This window comes from Schistocerca americana, chromosome 5, assembly GCF_021461395.2.
Source record: "Schistocerca americana isolate TAMUIC-IGC-003095 chromosome 5, iqSchAmer2.1, whole genome shotgun sequence".
In the NCBI taxonomy this organism is placed as follows: Eukaryota; Metazoa; Arthropoda; class Insecta; order Orthoptera; family Acrididae; genus Schistocerca; species Schistocerca americana.
The window spans coordinates 442,465,602-442,489,846 of NC_060123.1; the positions used below are offsets into that span (position 1 = coordinate 442,465,602).

A 24,245-nucleotide genomic window follows, 5' to 3' on the forward strand; every position below is an offset into this window, starting at 1 on the left:
TACTGGTTCTTGCCATTCATTACAAGTACAAGCTGTGCATTACGCTGGTATTCTAGATAGCTAGGTTTGAGTTATTTGTGATAAATACTCCAGAAGAGTAGAGCACTATGAAAAATTTATAAGACACTCATTTATTGTTCCCCGCCACGGAAATACTTAGTAAAAGGCGAAGGACTTATTCGTCGGAGGGAGGGAGGGGGGGGGGGGGACACACGTAATACACCCGGGAACAGAGGGAGATGGGTGGGGTGACGGACAAGGGGAGGGGTTGGAGCGGAGGATGGAGTGTTAGTTAAGACAGTAACGTCAGAAGTAGTGAACCGGATGGCGACATTTTTAAAGTAGTATGTCGTATTAATCACTAACGTATGGTATTTCATTGATTACTCCTTGTAACCAAACTATTTGATATATCTAGCGGTAGAAATTGAGGTTACGCAGTGACAAAAATTTCAAAAGATGCTTTTAGCACCTCCACTGCCTGATTCGGAGAACGACAGTCGGCCTGCATTTATCAGTTCACTTCTTACAGAAACAAGCAATCGACGTACGTAATGTGAAGGACGATCAAACATTTTAAAATCAGAGATGGTGAAATGGTCTATATTTAAGTGAATGAAATTCCAAATCCACAATAGCTGTTTATTGTGTTTTCAATGAATACCCTGGAGGTATATCTTCAGGTTATATAAAACTAATACTTCATGTGCCACGAATTACAAGTGCGCATAAAACCATGTCACTCGTTGGTAAAACCTTGGATGAAACGGCAGAAGGGGATACGATCCGAACCGTGCAAGATCAGTAACACATCTCCAAAACACAGTCAAAAGACGAGCCCGGACAGCACGTGACAGTCCCCTTATGATAGGATAAAACCATTGTCAAAATCTGCGGGAGAAAAAAGAAAAACCAGTTAAAGCACACAATCCTTTGACTGTGGTTTCATCCTATCAAAAGTCGATTGTTATGTGTCGTATGGGCTCGTCTGTTGACTGGGTTTTGGAGATGTACTAGTAATCTTGCATGGTTCGGATCGGATCCCCATCTCCCGTTTCGTCCAAGGTTTTACCGATGAGTAACATGCTTTTATGCGCACTTGTAATTCGTGGCAGATGAAGTATTAGTTTTATATGACCTGAAGATATACCTCCAGGATATGAAACAGGTCGTTGTACAGTTAACACACAATGAACAGCTACTAAGAATTTGGACTTTTACTCAGTTTAATAAAGAGTATTTTACCATCTCTGATTTTAAATTGTTCGATTGTCCTTCACTTTAGGTACAAGTTTGTGGTTGGCCGACCTATAAGGTTATTAGAAGCAATTAACGCTTAATTGTATCTTTTGAGATCTTGTTAAAAAATTACTGCTTGAGCTGCCGGTAGTTTTCCGATACTTTACAGCAGGGTGACGAGCTCAATATGCCAATAAACCTCTTTGGCCTGCTCTGAAACTGTTGGGCGCGAAGGCCGACAATAAACAATCACGCGAGCGCGTTCTGTCTAACAGGGTCTCCTCCGAAGCGCTTGTTTGCTCGACACACACAAAACAACGGGAACACGAGACTATAATTCAGATTTACGTATGCTCCGATAGACCGTCAGGCGCATGTCAATACAGAAAGCGGGAAGCGCAGCAGGAGCAAAGGTAAAAATAGTGCGAGAAGAGAAGAGTTCGGCAAAGGAAGAACATCTGCGCCAGACCCGTTAACCGGAACGTCTGTCAAAACTAACAGCACCGCGACGGAACATAAATCTCCCGCATCCTCTTCGACACAGATATACTGCCAACACACTCGGCGGCAGCCGCCTGCCGCATTTCCGTACCGTTGATCGGGCCACCACAGGTTCGTTATCTATGCTCTATGTAGCTCATGGCCTCAGTAAATAATGACTTTTACTGAATAGCGGAAAGACTCTCTCACTAAGGGGAGGTCTACTATCTTTGGTCCGAAAAAAAGCAAGTTCTTTGAGAATCTTTTCTCGGGATGTGTTATAGATACCAATGTCAAATTTGGTCAAAATGTTAATTGATATTTCCTCTATAGACTGGAACTTTTCCCACCGGAAATGTCGAGGAGCAAAGGCGCAAGTGCCGTCGGAACGAAACAAAATTTCGTTGTAGACTTCCACGCGCGGTATGTCACAGGTCAGCCGGTTCGCCTGAAATCAAAATTCAGTTGACGTTAGCAAAAGTATATAAGATTCTTTAGGAGTTATACCTCGCTTAAGTTATTTGGACCATAGGAAACATAATGGCGGCCATTTGAAAAAAATAGGGTTTTTTCATCGATTTTCCGACTTCGTCGGCCAAGTAAAAATTATTTATAGTTGATGGATCGGAATAAAAGTGGTACAATTCCTAGACAATTTAGTTAGCTTCGTCGGAAACAAAGAATCATGCCAATCGGTTCAGTAGATTTGAAGTTACCACACCGCGCGATAAAAATGTGTTTGAAGTTTTGACTACATATAAATTCAATATTATGCAACGTATGTTCAATCTGTTTTTCCCGGTCCATAAACTGGTCCTTCCTCTTACTCATAGAGGGCGTTCTGCTCGATCTCGGTCATCCTCCGCTGCTCAAGAGCCGCTCGTACGGCCGGTGACAAGCGGTTTTCGGCCGCTTGAATTCGGTGGTCGTCCGAATGCTTGGCGAATTGCGTCGAATAGAGTCCCAGCGTGATGTCCATCGTTGTCATGGTCTTCAGATTTGCTGAATACCCTTCGTTGAAGCTGCTCACTGCCAGGAAAGTTGCAATCTCCAAAGTCTTCGCCCCTGAATGCAAAAGCTTGGGGGCTAGCTTCCAAACACACGCGTTCAAACATTCATTTGAATTTTGTGCGTTTCCTCTCAAGCACCGGAACAATAACTCGTCCTCCGAAAGAAAAAAAAACTGGTGTATGAAAAAGGCCGATTTTAGGAAGGTGCATTTTTTTGTTCAACCACGAACAACAAACATTTCCGTACGTACTCGGAAACCCGTTTCAGGGTTGGATTCTAAACACTTTTATGGATCCAAATACGCAATTTTAAAAAATCGATTTTTATTAACCAAAAGATAGTAAACCTCCCCTTAACAGTATCCGCACACACCTGTGTAATACGGTATTTCCCCGTAGATGTCACGACATACAGCCCTATCAGTATAGAAGCAGGCAGTGAGTACTGTGTTCCCAGTAGAGTCGGTCAGGAGAGCTCAGAGACTTCGAAAGTCGATTGAGTCATTCAACAGCGACTTTTCAACCTTTCTAAAGCTGCCCAAACCAGTTTTGGTGATGCGATCGTTTAGTGGAAACGAGAAGAAACAACTACAGTTGAACAAAGACCTCGTGTACAGACAGATACCGTCGAGAATTGCGACCGGTGGTTATTGAAAATGGCGTGAAATCAACGGGAGGGATCACCCATGAGTTGCAAAGTGCTACCAGCAGTCCAGCTAGCACAATGACTGTGCGCAGGGTGTTAAAAGAGAATGGGTACAAAGGTCGAACAGCCCGTCATGAGCCACACATTTCTGTACTCAGTGGAAAGCGACGCTTGAGGCAGCGTGAAGAGAGACGCCACTGGACAGGTAACTGGAAATGGGCGACTGGAAGTGACGATTACAATGAACCCTTTGTGGCACTGAGTTCGAAGGGCTTGGGTTTGCCGAATATCTGGAAAGTTACCTGCCATCATATCTACGTCCAACTATAAAATACGGACGAGGTGGTGTTGTATTACGGCGGTGTCGTTGGTGGCTTGGGTGTGATTCCTTCACTATGCTTAAGAAAACGCTAAATGCGGAAGGATGCAAACACATTTTACAGCATTGTGTACGAATACTTTCGATATGATGATTCCATCAGCATGACAATACATACATTGCCAAAGCAGCGACTGTGAGGCGATGGTTTGTGGACAGTAACAAAAACATTCATTCTTAAAATACTTATTACAAAAGCGTTGATTTCGTTTATAGTCGTAGGGGACAACCACTTGATAATTAGCTACCACTATAAAGTGAAAATAAGATTTTGGTTTTAATTTTTGCAGAATATTTAAGTAACGAGCCGAATCACTCGTGTGTCATTGGCTTGGCGCCTAATGACAGCGCAGCTAGACGGTTAGTGCTACTGAACTTCAGCTCCTGGTTACGCCGTAGACAGGATATTCGTTACGGAGCAAAGTTTCTAGAATTTAGGAGTGCGTCCTAAACCAAGACTCTGCGAGCAACTCCTCCGTCCTAACACGCATTGGAAAGCCCAACGGTACCGACCGGCCGCCGTGTCATCCTCAGTCCACAGGCATCACTGGATGCGGATACGGAGGGGCATGTGGACAGCATACCGCTCTACCGGAGTGTGTCAGTTTACGAGACCGGAGCCGCTACTTTTCATTACAGCAAATCCTCAGTTTGCCTAAGAAGGGCACCCCGCTTGGGAACAGCTCTCGGCAGACCGGATGGTCACCCATCCAAGTGCTAGCCCAGCCCGACAGCGCTTGACCTCGATCTGACGGGAACCGGTGTTACCACTGCGGCAAAGTCGTTGGCACCTGGGATCAAGACATTGTGTATTTAAGCGTGGGAAGTGCAATTTGAATTGTGAAATACTAATAAAATTTTCTATCACGGTCGTTAGTGTGCAAGGGTTATATATGATGGTCAGAAACAATCTGTAAAGCTTGTAACGATGTAGCGGGGTGCGTTTTGCTGAGAAATAGTTAAGAAAAAACTTACCTAATTTTTTTCTTAACAATTATTTCTTAGCACAATCTACCCTGTAAAACCCTTACTAGCTTTTCCGACTGTTTCTGACCACCATGCATATGTAAATAACAAGAGAGATTAATGGCTTAACGTGAAAAATCTAGTAGGCGAACGTTTCTGTCCACACAATTTCTGTGGGTAGTTTTCGATCTTACCTGATGAAACGTCAAATGTAAAAAGTCGATGGTATTCCAACAACCCTCTTGATTTTAATTTCAGTAGCAATGAGCCTCAACCAAATTTGTGAGTAATCCCACTAGTGCAGATGTTGCCAAACTTTTGTTTGTCACGCCCCCCTTCTGCCGAAAAGAAAACTTACGTACCCCCCCCCCCCCCCCCCACCCCCATAAAAATATAGATTTTTATTAATTATCAAGAAACTATTGAAAAATTTGTGATGGTGACGACATGTAACATGGTGGGCTGTTAATGTATAGAGTCGCAGTTATTACGGTATCAGTCTAGTCTAGTGATTATAAGCCACTCCGAAAGTAAAGAAAGTCCTTGGTAAACAAGGAAAAATATTTGCGACCTTTGGAGATTAGTGGATGCGAGCTATTATTTTAAGTTGAGTGTAGCTTATTACTTTCACTCATTATCAAAAATAGTCACTCAAGTCACGGTGCTAACGAACATCACTGATTTGTACGCCTCTAGCGCTCCCCACTGTCATTGCGCATAGGTTGGCATTTATGTCAACGACGACAGTTACCGAACGGCGACAAAGGCCCAGTTCCCAGAACCAGACAAAAAATAAAATATTAGTTTTACGCAATAGTCGTGCAGACTACACAGAACTTTAAAAAAATATGAATAAAACTACTTCCTTACCTTGCTGCATACCATTTCTTCACCCGTATACGATTTTAGGACTACTCTTCGCTTGCCATATCTAGGATAAACTTTCGCTGTATCTTCATCCAGAAGAAATACTATTATTAGTTGAAATAACATACCACACATAACATCAGAATCCAGAAGGATCACACGCAGTATTTATATTTAAATCAGATTCACTAAGTTTATTTTATATTGTTTCTTCGAAATAGTTTTCTATAATTTTACAGTATTACCTACATGTAAGGATAGTTAGGATGAAAATAACAAGTTCTCTTATAATGTGACGTATTTATTATAAAAATATTATTTCCACACACATATGGCAAGAAACAAACAAATAAATCAATGTGAAGGATGAGCTTGCATATTTTTTACAAGATTTTGAATTCTTGGCTGAATAGTAGAAACTGCGCAACGTAAATCATTGGCAATACTGAGTTTGCTTCTAAGCTTATTTTTTATTGCCACTACCGCCGAAAATGCTCTTTCGCACAAATAAGTGCTTGCAAATGGTAAATACAGTTTCAGTGCTTGTTCTGCTGTGCTGGGATGTACCGTGAGATATTTCACCCAAGATAAAGGCTTATCCATCTTGTCAAAGTTATACTTCGCTGCAGAATCATTTTTAATTTCTAAGACTTCCTCTCGTAGTCTGACTGGCAACACATCCACGTCAACGTGAAATGGATCCGTCGTTAACCTATAATAAATTTTATCATCACAGCTGTTAGGGAAGTATCGTTCGAATTCATCAATGAGGTGCTGCAAATGGTTTGATATTTTACGCTTAGTATCAGTATCCTTAAAATCGTTTTGAAATCGGGCTTCTTCCAGGATTCCAAACAATTTGGGAAAGCAGGAATTATGGCAGGCTAAAATTTTACGTTTCCATAGTTGAAACTTATCTGTAAACGCTATGATGGCATCCCGATGAAAAATCGTTTCACTCTCCACCTTGTAATTTCAAATTCAATGTGTTTAAAGATTCGAAAATATCTGACAGATAAACCAATGCAACATGAACACCGGGCTTACTAAATTCCACATACAATTCAGTTTCTTCGTTATTTTCCACCAACTGCATCACTTCGTCTCGAAGTTCAAATAATCTTCCTAGCATATTTCCTTTTGAGGGCCAGCGTACTTCTGTATGAAGTACTCTGCTTAGAACGAACACTTGTACTAGTTTCGGATTCACGTCATGCACATTTTTCTGGCGTCCAAATTACGAACCCGCCAGTTCATTTGAAGAGTATACAGTCTATTAAAGTCACTGTAATCGCATCACATGGGGATCCGCGGTTTGACAGGGTAAAAAAACGGCATTTTTGCAGTTACGCAGTATAAGTGATTATTACTCTGAAGAACATAGCCTACTACGGCTAAAAGTTATAACACGATTACGTTCACTTCATGTGTACAAATGTACGGAATAGTTAATACCTGACTTTTCTGTTTTCCAATTGCCAGAAGTAAGTTGCTTACAAATCTGATATATTAGAATTAACGCATATCGCCTTAGTAATTTTGAGAGTTTCTGTCTTTGACGTTCTAAACGTGTCATACTAAACGTGATCTTCAAAAGCTGTATGTTCTAGGATAGGTTATTGAGATAGGATTGCGGGAAGTGGGACGCCAAACGATTGCATTTAGCACCGTAATCTATCATTAATACCTGCACATTCATTTTTATTAAAATATCGATATTAAAAAGAAATATTAGGTTTATACCACTAACTCCACCCGCGCCCCCCCTTGCAACATCATCACGCCCCCCCCCCCCCCCCCCCACCCTAGGAGAGCGCGCCCCCCAGTTTGGGAACCTCTGCACTAGAGCCTCAAGGCAATAGCAGTGGACTCTCAGTCTATGTAGTACCGCTATGCTCGGACGGAAACTTCACTCGAAGATCTTTCAGAATTTCACTCTTTTGCTTTATATGTCGTGTGACTAGGGCCTCCAGTCGGTTAGACCGTTCGCCGGGTGCAAGTCATTCGATCTGACGCCACTGCGGCGATTTTCGCGTCGATGGGGATGAAATGATGATGATTAGGACAACACGACACCCAGTCCCTGAGCCGAGAAAATCTCCGACCCAGCCGGGAATCGAACCCGGGCCCTCAGGATTGACATTCTGTCGCGCTGACCACTCAGCTACCGGGGCGGGCAGTGTTTCGCTTTGATCTGGCAGCACACAACTGAGTGCCCTAAACGATCCGCTACTGCAGTGCAAATGGAGACAGTTACGTGCAGTATGTGGTAACAAGACACGGGAACCACAGGCGGACTAACACACTGGTAACTGACTAGCGTCATATTCAGAAGCGACGCGAATGTACAGTAAACATACACACTTCTGTAGAAGAGGTTCGAGGTGAAACACTGCCTTGCGAAACCGGATAAATCTTTTTGGAACAGAATGTACATTTTCGTCTAAGGTAATGATTGATCTTCTCCTTGACAGGAAATCGTTTTTTTCGCCAACTCAGAAAGGAATCGTGAGTGGCCCTATTGAAGGGAAGACAGGCCAGCGTTCGCTCGGAGAGCCACCTAAGAGCGAAGACTCGGATGGACAGGCGCGGAGTGTGTGATATTTATGTGAGCATTAGGTTTGCAGAAGGCGGCCGGACAGGGGAACACGGAGGTTGTCGGCTGGCAGCGGTCCAGCGCGCCGCGCGCTGCGCCGCTGTTCCGCTCCCGCAGACAGGTTCGCCTCTGGCGAGAAGCCCAATGTCGGCCACGGCCACCGCCACCGCCACCGCCACCACACTGCCAACACCAATGTTTCCCCTCGCCGTCTAGCCCTACAGGGCAGGGCCAGTACAGGTTGCAAGCCCAGCACCCGAATAGTTACACTGTCGTTTCTGAAACTTTCAACGACCACAAAAAAGGCTAGAATGGATATCTCGCGACTAATGAAAATTTGTTCCGGACCCGAACTCGGCCTTCCTGCCTTTCGCAAGCAGTCGCCTCAACCGTTCCGCTTACTGAGAACGCCTCCAGGGTGTCTGTTCTGTATCTTTCCGCTATTGTGCCGATAGTTCCGGTACTCAAGAGCACCGAACGGTCTAGTACTCGAATTAGAGCCCCTGCGTTATTCAGTATCCATTTCGGAAGCGATACCGATCGGGTCTAGAGAATCGAAGTTCTGTTCTCGGTTCGCGTCGCGCAAGCCAATCAAAAGCAAGGTCACAGATCCGCGCTTGAACACTGCAGGGCGCACAGCGCCACGAACACATAGCGGCTAGCAGACGACACAGGCGCGCTATTCTTCCAAGCACCGAAAAGATAGCGTATTTGAGTGTATTCTGCAGATTGTCGTAAATGCCGCATTATGTCATCTCATTTTCATTCACACTGACATCGTGTTTTGTATCTTACGTTTCGGAAAATGAATTAGGAACAGTGTTTAGTACCACATTGTACAAATACATCTATAAAAACATCCAAAAAATTGATTCTGAGAGTTTCAAAGAATAAGAACAGGTTAGGTTAGGTTAGGTTAGTGGTGTTTAACGTTCCGTCGACAACGAGGTCATTAGAGACGGAGCACAAGCTCGGGTTGGGGAAGGATGGGGAAGGAAATTGGCCGTGCCCTTTCAGAGGAACCATCCCGGCATTTGCCTGAAACGATTTAGGGAAATCAGGGAAAACCTAAATCAGGATGGCTGGAGACGGAATTGAACCGTCGTCCTCCCGAATGCGAGTCCAGTGTGCTAACCACTGCGCCACCTCGCTCGGTAAGAAGAAACAGAATGTGCTTATAACTCGCTCCTAGAGATCCAAATGATTAAGCAGCCCACTTCCCTGCATGATACGTCAACGATTAGCGTCTTAAAAACAAAATTTAAAAAACGCGTTTTCGAGAGCTCCAGCGGTTCGTCGAAGTTTATAACATGCATCTCACGAATGAAAATGTTTCGTATATGGTGCTACAGTCTAAAAATACTACAGCGGAGATCTTTCATCTCTGTCTACTGATGTTGAGGATTCGATCGCTGATAAATACTTGTGACAAGCAAGATTTTGAAGATGACTGCTGCTAGTTACATTCCCACTAATTTAAGTTGTGCTCTTAAATTCCGGTCTAACCGCATACTCTGAAATCTCTACATATTCGGAAAAATGGTGAATTATTTCTGACAAGAAAAAATATAAAGGTCACTGTCGGTTGTTTCACTCACAGCAATTTCATCTGCATCAGTTTCATATTTCGTTTTTTAAACGCACAGAAATCACGAAATCATTACTGAGGAAGTGCGCTCTTACATGTAACTAACAACGAATATTGCAGAAAAATCTAAACTTCCTCGAATAACAATGTCTCAGAACGTGTTGCATATATGAAGAGGACAAAAAAAAATTTTTTTTTGCACCCATCCGTACGTGAACCCGCGTCTTTTCGTAACCCATTCCCGCGCGCTAACCACTTTCCCACGCCAAACAATTCGTACTCGGGCCTCAATTCTTGTACTATTGCGTAGGGGAACGTAGGCTGACTTCGTTGCCAAACGGTTCTGCGTAAGTTATAAATATGTGATAGTTTGGAAGGTTTCCAATATCAGGGTTCACATAATTGCTTTCCACTGTTACTTGAAAGTTGTAAACACGTTTCGATAGTTACTAACTAAACCATTTGTGGGAAAAAGTACACAAAGTCACCAGTAACGTCAGTACACACTCATGTAATATACGTAAGCAGAGCCGATGTCTTGATATTTAATTATCTTTAAACTCTCATTTGCATAAAAGTAACACGTATTTTGAGAGAATATTGACCGAAAACTTTTTTTTTTTTTTTTTTTTTTTTGGATATAATCATTCACAGTAACAACCTAACCTAACGTAACCATATTTCTCACAAAGGAAAATAATCTATTATGAACTCACTTTCCAACCGGATGCGTCCTCTGGTCATTCTTTAGTAACACACTCACTAAATCCAAAGCTAAAACCGCTAAATATGTTTAAAATAACAAATTATAGGTGTACATAAACCACAGCTCACCGATCGACAGGGCCACACCGAAATCCAAAATCTGTCGGTACAATTGTCGTAAAATCGGTGGGAGGACCGTTCGGTAACAGGTCTCAGAAGCTTACTGAATAGGATATTTCGATAAAGAACTTAAAATGACGTCACTACCGAAACTAACCTACTACACCGATCGGTATGAATGATACAGAATAGGGCCCCAGGGCTGATTCAAACTTCCGTCGTCAGCTACGGTTTCCTTTCATACGAAGCAAGCCGTCGAGTACACGAAGAGCTCAGTGAAGGTGTACAACCTACAGTATCTGGAAGGTGGTGCTCAGACTGAAGGCAGTTCTGTGATGTGGTAGGGGTGTTTTTCGTACCTTGACTTGCGCATAGTCTTTCAGGTTCCCGTGAATATGAAGCAGGATGCTTATTTTGATATTCTCGGTGACTAAGTGTTGCCTTTCTTCTATATATTCATGATGAGTATGCTGTGGACAGTCTTGTCTTTCATGATGACAACAGCCGTGGTCACACACATACGTTTGGGGTTTGATGGTTATTCTGGCATCTAGTCGCACCTCTAATTGTCCACTAAATTGCCCACCTCAACCCGATAGAAATCTCTGAAACTATTTAGGGCAGCGGCTGAAAATTAGCGACGGACATCCCCAAAAATTTCATAGGTGTACGGGATCCAGTTATAAGAATTGCTTCAGCTGGAGATGGCATACTCGAAATAGTTTGTGGACCCACTTCGTCGCAGAACTGAAGCCTTTCAGCGTGTTGTCTCGTGCTGACAATTTTTATTTGTACGGTGTCCTTATACAGGCTGTTTACAAGAAACCTGTCACATATTCGTACAGGAGGTAGCACTAGTCGAAATTAGTAGAAAAGTTGCTTTAATTACACAGGACGATTCAACATGCAACCCGCCGTGTTACAACTTCCCTCACAAACCACGCGCGAGATTTTCATATTCTCTCATTCGCCGCGTGCTAACTACTAGCCCTACAGAAAAAAAATGTACAGGACGTTTCCATAGCAAATTTAATGTAGTTAAATTTCTTACTGGGTACGTTTTCGCTCGAGCCCTTTGTTTTCGAGTTATTCAAGAAAAACGTACAAAAGTGACCTTCAAACGTACCCCCACTCCTACACTCAGCCCCCACTGGTCAGGATTTCTAGTGTGTTGCTCAAGGCACTCCCTCCCATCACTGTACAAATATTTGCGACTGTACGAATTATTTCCCACATTTGACCTTTTCTAGTTTTCACTGATTGGCCTCATTACGCCACCGGCTTCGTCGAGCACTTACAAATTGTAAAATTGACGTTTGTGTAAATTTTACCTAACAATTTTGTGAATTTTAATAGCATTAAATAAATAATTACGTCATTGTATTCGTCAGGCCTTCTGGTTAAGAAACTACCGTGCTTGTAAGGCTGAATTTTGGATCGAATTGTAGACGTAATTAGCTCTAGCGTAGCGTTTACAAAAATTTTTAGTTCATTAACAAATGGTTCAAATGGCTCTGAGCACTATGGGACTCAACTGCTGTGGTCATAAGTCCCCTAGAACTTAGAACTACTTAAACCTAACTAACCTAAGGACATCACACACATCGATGCCCGAGGCAGGATTCGAACCTGCGACCGCAGCGGTCGTGCGGTTCCAGACTGTAGCGCCTTTAACCGCTCGGCCACTCCGGCCGGCGTTCATTAACATCCCGAGCACATTTAAAGTAATAATATTAACGAATAGCCAACTATTCTAGTGGCGTAATATTCCAATCAATACAGATATGAAAGATCGAATATCGGCAATAGTTCGTGTAGTCGGAAATTTTTGTACAGTGGTAGGAGCGTGTGCCGCGAACAAGATACTGCAAATCTTGACTAGAGAGGGAAGAGTGTGGGGTAGAGGTCCGTTTGACATCCTTCAGCCCTACTTCGTAGTGAATCACATGCACTCTTCCATATACACCTGGAATCATTCGCACTGCGCCACATGCAATGGTCATACAGTTCTGTACCTTGCGCAACACTGTTGATGCGTTGGGTGGGTCACGTGTTGTTCTCTGATAAGAGCACATTCAGTAGCAGTAGTGATTTTGGATGTGCGCTCATGTGGCGACAGATGGGAATACGTAATGCACCCAGGAACACTGTCGAACATGATCGTTTTGGTGGTCCAAGTGCTGTGGTCTGGGGAGGCATGACGTTGCATGGGCGTACTGACTTCCAAATCCCTGAACACTACAGTCACCACACAACGTTAATTTGAGACACTGTCCTTTCCCATGTGCGTCTTTTCCGGAATACATTCAACACGTAAGTGACTTTCGTGGATGACAATGCACGACAGCGCAGGTGGAGCAGCTCTTGGAACGAGAGATATTCAGCGAATGGACTGGCCTGCCTGTTTCCCCGACTCGAATCCCATCGAGCACGCGTGGGATGCGATGTCCACCTGTACCAACAACCATCCAGCAGCTCGCGGAGGAACGGAGCGCCCTGCCCCAAGTACTCCTTTACAAGCTCGTGGTCAGGATAACAGCACGCTGCAGAGCATACGTTTCATCCGTGGTGATCACGATGTCCCACCTTTTGTAAAGTCCAAGGCACCATCACAAATCGCGTTGAATTCAGTGTAATTACTGTCTTTGAATAAAAGCCTCATTTCTGTTCCTCTCAGCCGGCCGCTGTGACCGAGCGGTACTTGGCGCTTGAGTCCGGAACCACGCTGCTGCTACGGTCGCAGGTTCGAATCCTGCATCGGGCATGGATGTGTGTGATGCCCTTAGGTTAGTTAGGTTTAAGTAGTTCTAAGTTCTAGGGGACTGATGACCTCAGATGTGAAGTCCCATAGTGCTTAGAGCCATTTGAACTATCTGTTCCTCTCAATGTGTAATTCTTTCTGTATACGGTCCAAGTTTAATCGAACTATGTGAACTGGAAATAACACGTCTGGCGATAGTTACTTTCGTTTTTAAAGTTTTGCGCATCAGTGTATTTCCACTCGGTGTAGTGATTGTAGCTCGCGCTAAATGTGGATAAACGTAAGATAATGTCAATGAGAAATGGGAATCTCCGGGTGATTGTTCCGCAAAACCCTGCATGGGAAATTTAGAGAACCGGTTTTCGGGAAGGCAGTGGGTCAGTTCTTCTGCCACCACCACACAGCCCACGTAGGCCTCATTAGAATAAGATGATAAGTGCATATCCAAGTATACACACAGCCACTTCCCTCCTACAGAATGCGAATGGTGCAGGTCCGAAAATCCCTCATTTTTTACTAAGTAGCCCTGCCACGTGCTGTGTTTTATCTTCTTCAGTATTCAGCGTGTAAACGCTAACTGTATGGGTAATCGAGAGAAACAGTTTGATGTAAAACACTGGCGGTCTATCAAGCCGCCACACTACCTCTAGCTAGCCTACAATAGCTACCGAGGCTATATCGTATGCGCACCCCGCAACATTTTGAATATCCTATAGTCGTCTTATACCACACCCAAACCTCCAGATTTCAGACATTCAGATCGATACTAAACGTTTTACATCGATAGACAGTCAACCAAAACACTGATATAGTTTGTGCCAGGTGCTGTCGTTCAAGAGAACTTGCGTAAACTGTAAGTAATAAGTGCCACATGATCCACGGAGCCCAGGACAAGCTGAGCTTCTGCCGCGTGGAGCTCCCATGGCGAAGTCAGTAGAGCATTAGTCCGTCCAACCAACGGTCCAGATTCGAGCCCTGGTCATGCCAGTTTTTGCAGTGTAGTACGAGTACATGTGAAATGTTATGTGGGACAAAATGATCATGACATTTAAAAGTTCAAAGTTTATAGATGTAGGCAGTACTGCTATCTAGCAGTTAATTCTTCTTCTTCTTCTTCTTCTTTTATTCTTCTGCACAGGTGGTGAAATTGTTTCTTTGTTCTTCTGTTCTGATTGTTTGTACTTATTCAGTGAAACTACAAATGCACTCTACAGGTTTGCTACTTTCAAGTAAACGAAGCGAAACCGGACTGCCAATACAACGTGCTATAAACTGCGAACAGTCCTTTTACATATCACGAACATGTTGTCCCATTAACAGTTTCACAGGTTCTACAGTACAAAAACTGGCAAAACCAGGGCCCGAACCCGAGACCGTTGGTACAACAAACTAACGCTCTACCCACTTCGCCAGGAGAGCTCGACGCGACATGTGCTAGCAGTTACGCTCCGTAGGTCATGTGTTACCTATTACTTGCCGTTTGTGCAAGCACTGCTGCACGGAAGTACATAGCACAAACTATATCGGAGTTTTGATTGATACTCTGTCGATATACAACATTTAGTACCGATCTGGCTGACTGCATTCTGAAGGTTTAACCGCCTATAGACGATTTCTTTTTCCTCTACAAACTCTGCTTTTAATACTAACCACACATTGTTATTGAACTTGCTAATTGTAAAATTCACGTTTCTGTAACTTTTACCTCAAGATTTGTAAATTCTAACAGTATAAAATTAATAATCATATCGTTTTGATTTTCTAACCTTCTTAGGAGACTACTGTGCCTGTTAGGGATAAACTGATACACAATTGTAAACGTAATTGGTTTCTGCATAATGTTTACAAAAGTCTTCTTACTTTCTTTATCCTCGTAAGAAATTTCAAAAATCTGTTCGACTACGCCGATGGCCTAGGAGGACGGGACGATATTCAAAATCGCGCGCGGCGCGCATAGGCCGTAGCTAAGGTGGCTTTTGCAGGTCAGTTTGAGGCTGTTTGCCGTCTTAATAGACCACAAATGACCTATATCGAGTTGTTAGTCTCGACTTGCTTTAAACCGCTATGGTACGTTGTGATAAAGATACCGATTACCGTGAATGCGTAGATACTAATCAGAGGGTTCAATGTTACACCAGGTTCCGTCTGAAAAGTGGCGCGAAGCGAAGTGGAGACGTTAAATCAAGTGCCGTTAAGTTTTGTCGACAACCATACTTGCATCTGAGTTCGAACAAAGCAGAACGATTGGTCTCCTAGAAATGGGTTTGTCCTAGCGTGACATGCCTGCTGGTTTGCCAGCACAACAATATGTGGTATTTAAAGATGACAAACATGAAACAATAAACACACAAGAAACAATAAACACACAAAAGATACATACCCTGCGAATCATTCGACACCACTTCGATAGACATCGTGCTCTTGAACTGGGGGAAAAAATTATGTAACTACTCATCCATAAGTGGCTGGAAGGAGGTCACGTGGATGCTGGACATTACTACGTGACCTCTTGACTTCACGGGCGCCAGTCTTGCCCGCACAGGCCGGCCGGAATAGCCGAGCGGTTCTAGGCGCTTCAATCTGGAACCGCGCGACCGCTACGGTCGCAGGTTCGTATCCTGCCTCGGGCATGGATGTATGTGATGTCCTTAGGTTAGTTAGGTTTAAGTAGTTCTAAATTCTAGGGGACTGATGACCTCAGCTGTTATGTCCCTTAGTGCTCAGAGCAATTTGAACCATTTTGTCCGCACAGCTGGTCCAACACTTTACGACTGGAACGGTTGTGCTGTTCGACGCTGTCTGCTGCTAATCTGCTCTCGTCCGTTGTCACGCGTCTCACTGCATAAGCGTTCACTGCGTGGAAACCAGTAACGCCCTCGATTACTACGGGCATGTGAACGCCATCGCTCCGCACTTCAAGAATCGCTAATAAAACTGACGCGGGAATTTTACGTGCGTCTATCTTTCAGATGCAAAATCTGTGAGTTTGGAACCCCCAGGTGTACCCGACAACTGGTGTTGCAGATCGTCGTCGTTGTCGCAAATCACGATGGAGAGCACGTCCCGTATGATAAGTTTCTGAGCGTTCGCCAAACGGCTTTCAAACCATACCTACGTCCACGTGCGAATGTGTGCCCTTTTACGATATGAGGGTATAGAATTTGGCTCAATTAAATTCGGAAAATTCCCCACAAATATTACAGTTGCCAAGTTTTTGGTACGCTCTGCGTTTATAAATGAGCAAGCGTGTCTACAGCTAACTAACTAACTAACTATATATAGAAAGAAATATCCTGACTGAAATATCGCCCTGGGCGATCCGCTAAGGGTACAAAGTTGAAATTTGGTCAGGATGTTGATCTTACGTTGTACGAATGGTTGACGAAATTTTTTTCAACTTCACTTCTAAGGGGGTGAAACAGGAGATGAAATGTTTTTTGAAAACATTTTGAAGCTAAAACTACGGAAATTGGTATTTGGTTTCTCGGTCAGAAGTAAAAAACACGTGTTTCAGCAGAAATTCAACCTCTAAAGGAGCAAAATAGTGTGGGAAAGCTTTTTAAATAAATATTAATTAAAATACTACAAAACATTTTTAGAGCTATATCCATGAAAACTGGTATTTGATTTATCGGTTCTAAATAAGAAAAAATGTGTTTAGTGTTTGTGAAAATTCGACACCTAAGGTGGTGAAAGAGTGGATGAACTTTTCGTCCAAATATTTCATTATATAAAAGCATTTTTAAAGGTAAATCACAGAAAATTTTTATTTGACTTCTCGGTTGGAAATAAAAAAAATACGCGTTTCAGTGTGTTTGAAAATATTTCGTCACATTAAAACATTTCTGAAGCTAAATCTATGAAAATTGGTGTTTCACTTCTAAGCTTCTCTGGAAGCGACGAAAGCTTCTCTGGAATTATCACCAAAAGAACCCAAAAGGCGGATTAACAAAGACTCTCGACTCCAGTTACCAGAATCGATTTTTGGTCAGCGAGAAAAGTTCAGATGATATTGCAATTTGTGAAGAACATAAAAATTTGGATAAAGACTAATAAAAACAAAACTCTGTGTAGTCTGTACAGTGTACGCGAGGGAACCAGTGAGCGCTAAGCTAATTTATTATTATTTCTAAGGCAGACACTACAAAAGACGTAATTTAAGTGTATCTGATACAATGTATTTGTTCAAATGTGTGTTTTATTTTTCATTATTTGTTTGAGATACCGCTGGGGCAGAATGCAGCAGATGGAATTCGTCAGCAGACGTCCTTACGTCATATCAAGTGCTGCATGGAGTTATCAGCGCCGTACGGAATGCCGATGACGGCCTCAGGTCACTGTATTACCAGGGTCGTCAATGAAAACGAAAGGCGATGATATCAATAAAAGTATATATTCAGAACTGTAATCAATCTTTAGTTTTCAGTCTGAGACAAGTATCCGCTCAACTCATGTTTGTACCTATAAATGTCAATAGTGACTTAAAACTGTTGAAAATTATTTGGAAGAGAATAATAGTAGAAAATTATTAACTGATTACGATTTACAGAAGAACGATGTACCCAAAACTGGTGTCATACCTTTAACGTAGCTAGTATGTTGAGATGGGAATCTGCAGTACTCAGAGGAATGTAACAGAAGAAGGGTGCAGACGTTCGAGTTGGAGAAACTACAAAATTTAAAAAGAAGAATAGACTTACTGAGAAGCACTTTAATTATGACTACGCTCATCGATATTCAAGAATTATATCGTGTAGAAAATGACAATCTGCAAGATTTTAATGAATTCAGACAACCACGTTACACGAGGAAACGCTGCAGTGCAGTGATCAAGGCTGAGCAACTGTATAATGTAAACAGAATTGAAGACTGTGCAACCATCTATAATTTATTTCAAGTGGTGCAAACTGCGTGTTTATAACATTCACAACGATGAGGAATCAACGTTGGCTAGAAGTCGGACGAATGCCTTTTTAATGCATCAAGAAGTTATCAAATGCTTAACCATATTAACTTTCAAAAACTTTAAAACAATAGATATTACATTCACGAAATATATAAGAGTGAATTTTTCATAGCAACAACAGACAAGACGTCAAGACATGAAAAGGCGAGAACATACAGTAATAACGATTTTCCCGTCATATTTGAGCGAACAGTAATAAATGTAAAGAGGATTTTCTGGATATTGAATTTACGAGAAATTCTGAATTAACATTAGCAATGAAGAACCAAAAGTCAGAGTACATATAGAGACTCTGCGTCATGTTCACGTAGCACGCTTGCAGCTCAATCTCTAGGAAGAAAGTTGGGGAAACAACGACAAAGAACACACTGGGGGTGTGCTCAACGTTTTAGCGACGACTGACAGCCGGGATTACACACACTCTCAATGTCCATTGTTAGGGTTAGGAAAGAGTGTTTCAATATAGTGCACGAACAAGCGTGCAACGTTGTCAGATCTTCCGCTTCGGAATGATTACTACCGTTATTCATGCTATCATACAGGTCAAGACAGCGTATGTATTCCTCCGCGTTGCCGTTACGTCACAGGATTCCCTTGTCCCGTGGTCCGCCTCGATAGCTGAGTGGTCAGCGCGAGCGAATGCCGGGTTCGATTCCCGGCTGGGTCGGAAGATTTTCTCCGCTCCGTGACTGGCTGTTGTGTCGTCGTCGTCGTCATCATCATCATCATCATCATCATCATCATCATCATCTCAACCCCATCGACGTGCAAGTCGCCGAAGTAGAGTCAACTCAAAAGACTTGCACCAAGCGACCGGTCTACCCGATGGGAGGCCCTCGCCACGCATTTCATTTTACTTCCTGTCCCGGGGGAAGTAAACGCGACAACACAGTAGAGACGCGTATGATTACAAGGATTCATTTATACTGCACCCTCGCAGTTCACACGCCAACTTACTGGCGCCTTTGACCGGCAGCTGGCCTGTCTTTCTAGGCGGTCTCTGCGATCCGTACTACGCATGGATTAAGCTCCAGCTGCAGCAAGAAAGTATCCAAATATCCGACCAACAAAGCGGTGAATTTCATATATAATTCGTAAAAAACGAAGAGACTTCTAACCGTAACCTTTAAATTCAATTTTGCACAAGTCGCAAAAACTATGAACAGAGAACAATTTGTTTCTCACCGCCTTTCGGCGGCTTTCTGCGCTTATGTGTCACTGCGAAAACGGACGTAATTCCACTCACTATCACGGCACTCACGAGTGGCGCACGAAATGTATCACAGTTTGTTTCGTACATAATTTACGAGTCGCGCTCGGTATCTCATTGAGCATGTCAACAGTAGTAGCAGTAGAGCTTGGAGAAACGAATGAGTTGTGAAATGCCGCTAACTCACGATGCCGTCGCTAGGAGACTAGTGTTTACAACACGGCCGACAATGGACGACTAATAAAGCAGCAACGATCGGCAGCTGTGTTACGTTTTCACGAAACGAAAAAGTCCTGTTGCGACTCAGAGGCGCGTTCGACAATAGTTTAATACACGGTGGGCCCCCTGCAAGAGAACCATTCATAGGCTCTATGATCAATTTGTAAGGGAAGGGTCAATAGTGGAAGCGAAGCGACCTTGGCCGAAGGCTGTTTGTTCGCCGGAGAATACTGAAACGGTACGAGTAGCTCTACGGACAATAGCCGTACAAGATAACCTCTGCTCGAAAGCTCACTACGGAATACAAGCAGCAGTCTACTGTTTGTCCGCTGGGCAAAGGACAGGGAACAAACGATCGGTTTTCAGACGACGCCCATTTATATTTGGACGGCGTAGTTAACTAAAAGGATGTAAGCCTGCGGGCTACTGAAAACCCGCAAGTGCTTCGTGAACGACATCATACTTCGAGAATTACAGAGTGGGTCGCTATTTCCGGTCACGGACTTACCGGGCCTCTTTTCTTAAAAGAAACTGCACAGTGCGCGTCATTTGAGCACGCTTCGCAATAACGAAATTCCACAGCTTCTTGCTATTGCGTTGCCCTTCAGCATGCAGTGGTTCATGCAAGATGTTGGATTTCTTATGCGTTTCGACATGCGGATCATTTCACATAGGTATCCAGATCGTTTCAATACCGGACAAATTAGGCCTCCAAATAGTCCACACCTCAACCTATGTGACTTCTTTCTTAAGGGGTAGCTAAAGGAAATAATTTCCCCCCCGAAATGTCCATATGATTTAAAGGCGTTCAGAGGCCTTATTCCTCAGACTTGCAGTGAAACCAAGGGAGACACGCACCGTAGGGTTATCGCTAACATCAACGACCGTGTGAAGGAAGAAGGAATCAAACAATGGTGAATACACTGAGCGTTTGCTGAGCCAGAACAATTCTCCAAAGGGTGTTTTCCATGGTAATATACAGTGAGGTGACAAATGACATAGGATAGCGATATGCACAAATACAGATCGCGCTACTATAGCGTACATAAGATAAGAAAGGGCAGTGCACTGTCGGAGCTGTCATTTGTTTTCACGTGATTCGTGTGAGAAGGTTTCCACGCAATTATGGCCGCACGACGGGGATTAACATACCTCGAATGCGGAATGGTAGTTGGAGGTAGACGCATGGGACATTTCATTTCGGAAATCATTAGGGAATTCAATATCAGAGATTCACAATGTTAAGAGAGTGCCGAGAATACGAAATTTCAGGCATTACCTCTCATCAAGGACAACGAAGTGGCCGACGGCCTTCACGTAAGAACCGAGAGTACCGGCGTTTGCATAGAGTTATCAGTGTTAACAGACAAGAGGGAGGAGGAGGAGATTAGTGTTTAACGTCCCGACGACAACGAGGTCATTAGAGACGGAGCGCTAGCTCGGGTTAGGGAAGGATGAGGAAGGAAATCGGCCGTGCCCTTTCAAAGGAACCATCCCGGCATTTGCCTGAAGCGATTTAGGGAAATCACGGAAAACCTAAATCAGGATGGCCGGAGACGGGATTGAACCGTCGTCCTCCCGAATGCGAGTCCAGTGTGCTAACCACTGCGCCACCTCGCTCGGTAACAGACAAGAAATACTGCCTGAAATGACCGCAGAAATAAGTTTGTGGCGTAAGACGAACGCATCAGCTAAGAAAGTAGGGCGAAATTTGGCGTTAATGGGCTACGGCAGCTGACTACCGACGCGAGTGCCTTTGATAAAAGCACGACATCGCTTGTAGCGCCTCTCCTCGGCTCGTGATCGTATCGGTTGGACCCTGACCGACAAAGACCGTGGCTCCGTCAGATGAGTCCCGATTTCAGGTAGTAAGATCTGATGATAGGGTTCGAGTATGGCCAAGGTGGCCGAGCGGTTCTAGGCGCTACAGTCTGAACCGCGCTTCCGATACAGTCGCAGATTCGAATCCTGTCTCGGGCAGGGATGTGTGTGATGTGCTTAGGTTAGTTAGGTTTAAGTAGTTCTAAGTTCTAGGGGACTGATGACCTCCGAAGTTAAGTCCCATAGTGCTCAGAGTCATTTGAACCATTTTTGTTCGAGTATGGCGCAGACACCCCCCCCCCCCCCCCCTCCCCAAAGCCATGGATCCGAGTTGTCAACAAGGTACTGTGCAAGCTGGTGGTAGCCCCATATGGAGTGGATTGGGTCCTCTGGTGTTCGGCTACTTGGAGACCATTCCCAGCCATTCATGGACTAAATGTTCCCAAACAACTACGGAATTTTTTTGGATGACAAGGCGCTATGTCACCAGACCAAAATTGTTCGCGTTTGGTTCGAAGAACGAACTGGACAGTTAGAGCGAATGATTTGGCTACCCGACACGAACTCCTTCGAACATTTATGGGACATAAGCGAGAGGTCAGTTCGTGCACAAAACCTGGTCAACACTTTCACAATTATGGACGGCTGTGGACGCAAAATGGTTCAATATTTTTGCAGGGGACTTTTTCTTTCTTTTTTTAAAAAAATTCTTTATTTCAACAACAACAATAATTATACAACATAACCCACTTCCTTATATGATTAGTGGGTCTTAATTTATTGAAACATCAATTGCAGCTAATTGCAATTTAATTAGTTATGAGCTACAGATATAACTAATTACAATGGACAGCTGAATTACTACGAGTATTAGTATTTAGCGTTTGATATCTTAACTAAACTCTACTGCCTGCAGCGTCACAGTTGTGTCAGAGATCTATATAAACCCACTTTATTGTCTTGCCCATACCAACGTCTTGTTGAGTCCGTACCACACCGAGTTGCTGTACTACGCCGAGAAAAAGAGGCCCGAGACCATATCAGGAGATATCCCGCGACTTTGGTCACCTCAGTGTATATTCCTTTGAGTCTGTCTTGATAGTAAAGTATTCAGAAACAAAGTGGTGTCATTTCGTGTGTCACCCTGCACAAGACAACATGGACGAGACTGGTGGGTGTGGACAGAGAAAGTGCCTGTTCAGTTACATTTGAAACAAGAACTACACGGGTTTAGTTGCTTAGCGTCCCCCCCCCCCCCCCCCAAAGTAGAGATACTGCTGGGAAAAATTATCACATATTCCAACTGGAATCCTAGATACCCAACAGAAAGAAAGCTTGGCACCTCGACAACGTGACTCGGCAGCAAGAGGACCGGAGCGAAGAAGTAGTGGCCACGGCCCTGGGGACAGGGCGTAGACCGTGGACAAAGCGCAGGGGAAGAGGACAAAGAATTATAGCAGAAGAGGGGAGGACAAAGGAGGGAACAGCGAAAAATGAGAGGCTGCAGGCGAGGCACAAGTGGCCACAGAGGACGGCGGCCGACATAATTTATTAGCGCTGTTGTTCAGAGGCTGCACACCCTGGCAGCCGGGAGCCGCCGCCCACGCGGCTGCGCCACTCTTCCGCCCCGTCGCGGGTACAGTGAAGCCAGGCATGGCACAAGTCTCAAGCAATTCGAGCTCACCAGTCATCTGCATGCCACCTGCCTGCTCCGGCATGCTGTTTGAGCCGAACTTTGTTTCTTGCCTAACTACAATGCGGTGGCCATGAAGTGTCATTACAACGTACAAGAAAATACTCTTTTCGATGAAAAATATCCGGATACGCCTATGAAATGCGGAACAGACCCCCTAGATGTCATGAAAGGCAGACACGCCAGTATAAAAGGGGGTAGAGAGTTGTCAGTACAGAAGCCCTAAAAGCAGACAAGGGGTCGTTCAGAAATTTCGAATGTCAACTAGTCATTGTATGTCACCCGAGTAACAGATCCATCAGGGACGTTACAACCCTCCTAAAGCTACCTACGTCGACGAACTGTTGGTGATGGGACTGTGCAGTGGAAACGCGAAGTAAAACTCTTAGCTAAGCCAAGACAGGCAGAGGTCGTGTGCGGACAGAGTGTGCCCGTCGAACATTGCCAAGTGTGTCTGTAAAAATATCACATGAAATCAGAGGAAGGAGTCACTCTTGAGTTGCAAAGTACTAACAGCAGTCCATCTAGCACAGTAACAGCGTAGGGAGCTACAGCAGCTCCTCATAAGCCACACATTCCTGCAGTTAGTACTAGGCGACGCTTGAGGTGGTGTAAAGAGCGACGCTAGGGGGCGGTAGATAACAAAAACGAGTGACTTGGAGTGACGAATCACGCTATACCGTGTGGCATTCATATGCCGGGTCTTGGCCAGCTACTGCCTGCAGAACTTTACCTGCTATCACGTCTGGTGCCAAAGCAGATTCCATATTAATGAAGACTAGTAACTGTCCAGATACTTCTATATCAGGCAGGGTATTTTCCAGTTCCGTGCCGCTATGACCCTATAACAATAAAACGCAGTATTCCAGTTTTCTGGAGACGAACAGAATGAACTTTTTCAAAAACTAGTGCATGATTTCAAAATTCATTTGTGAAACGGACACTGACAGACTGATTAGAAATTTATTTCTGCTTTATT

General features: G+C 43.9%; 1 protein-coding gene and 1 pseudogene across 2 annotated transcripts in view; both read right to left on the reverse strand.

The window, feature by feature from the left end:
* LOC124615370 (semaphorin-1A) overlaps nt 1–24,245 on the reverse strand; it is a 911,857-nt gene that overhangs the window by 389,379 nt on the left and 498,233 nt on the right. The gene's annotated exons all lie outside the window — the stretch shown is intronic.
* LOC124617257 lies at nt 86–219 on the reverse strand (annotated as a pseudogene).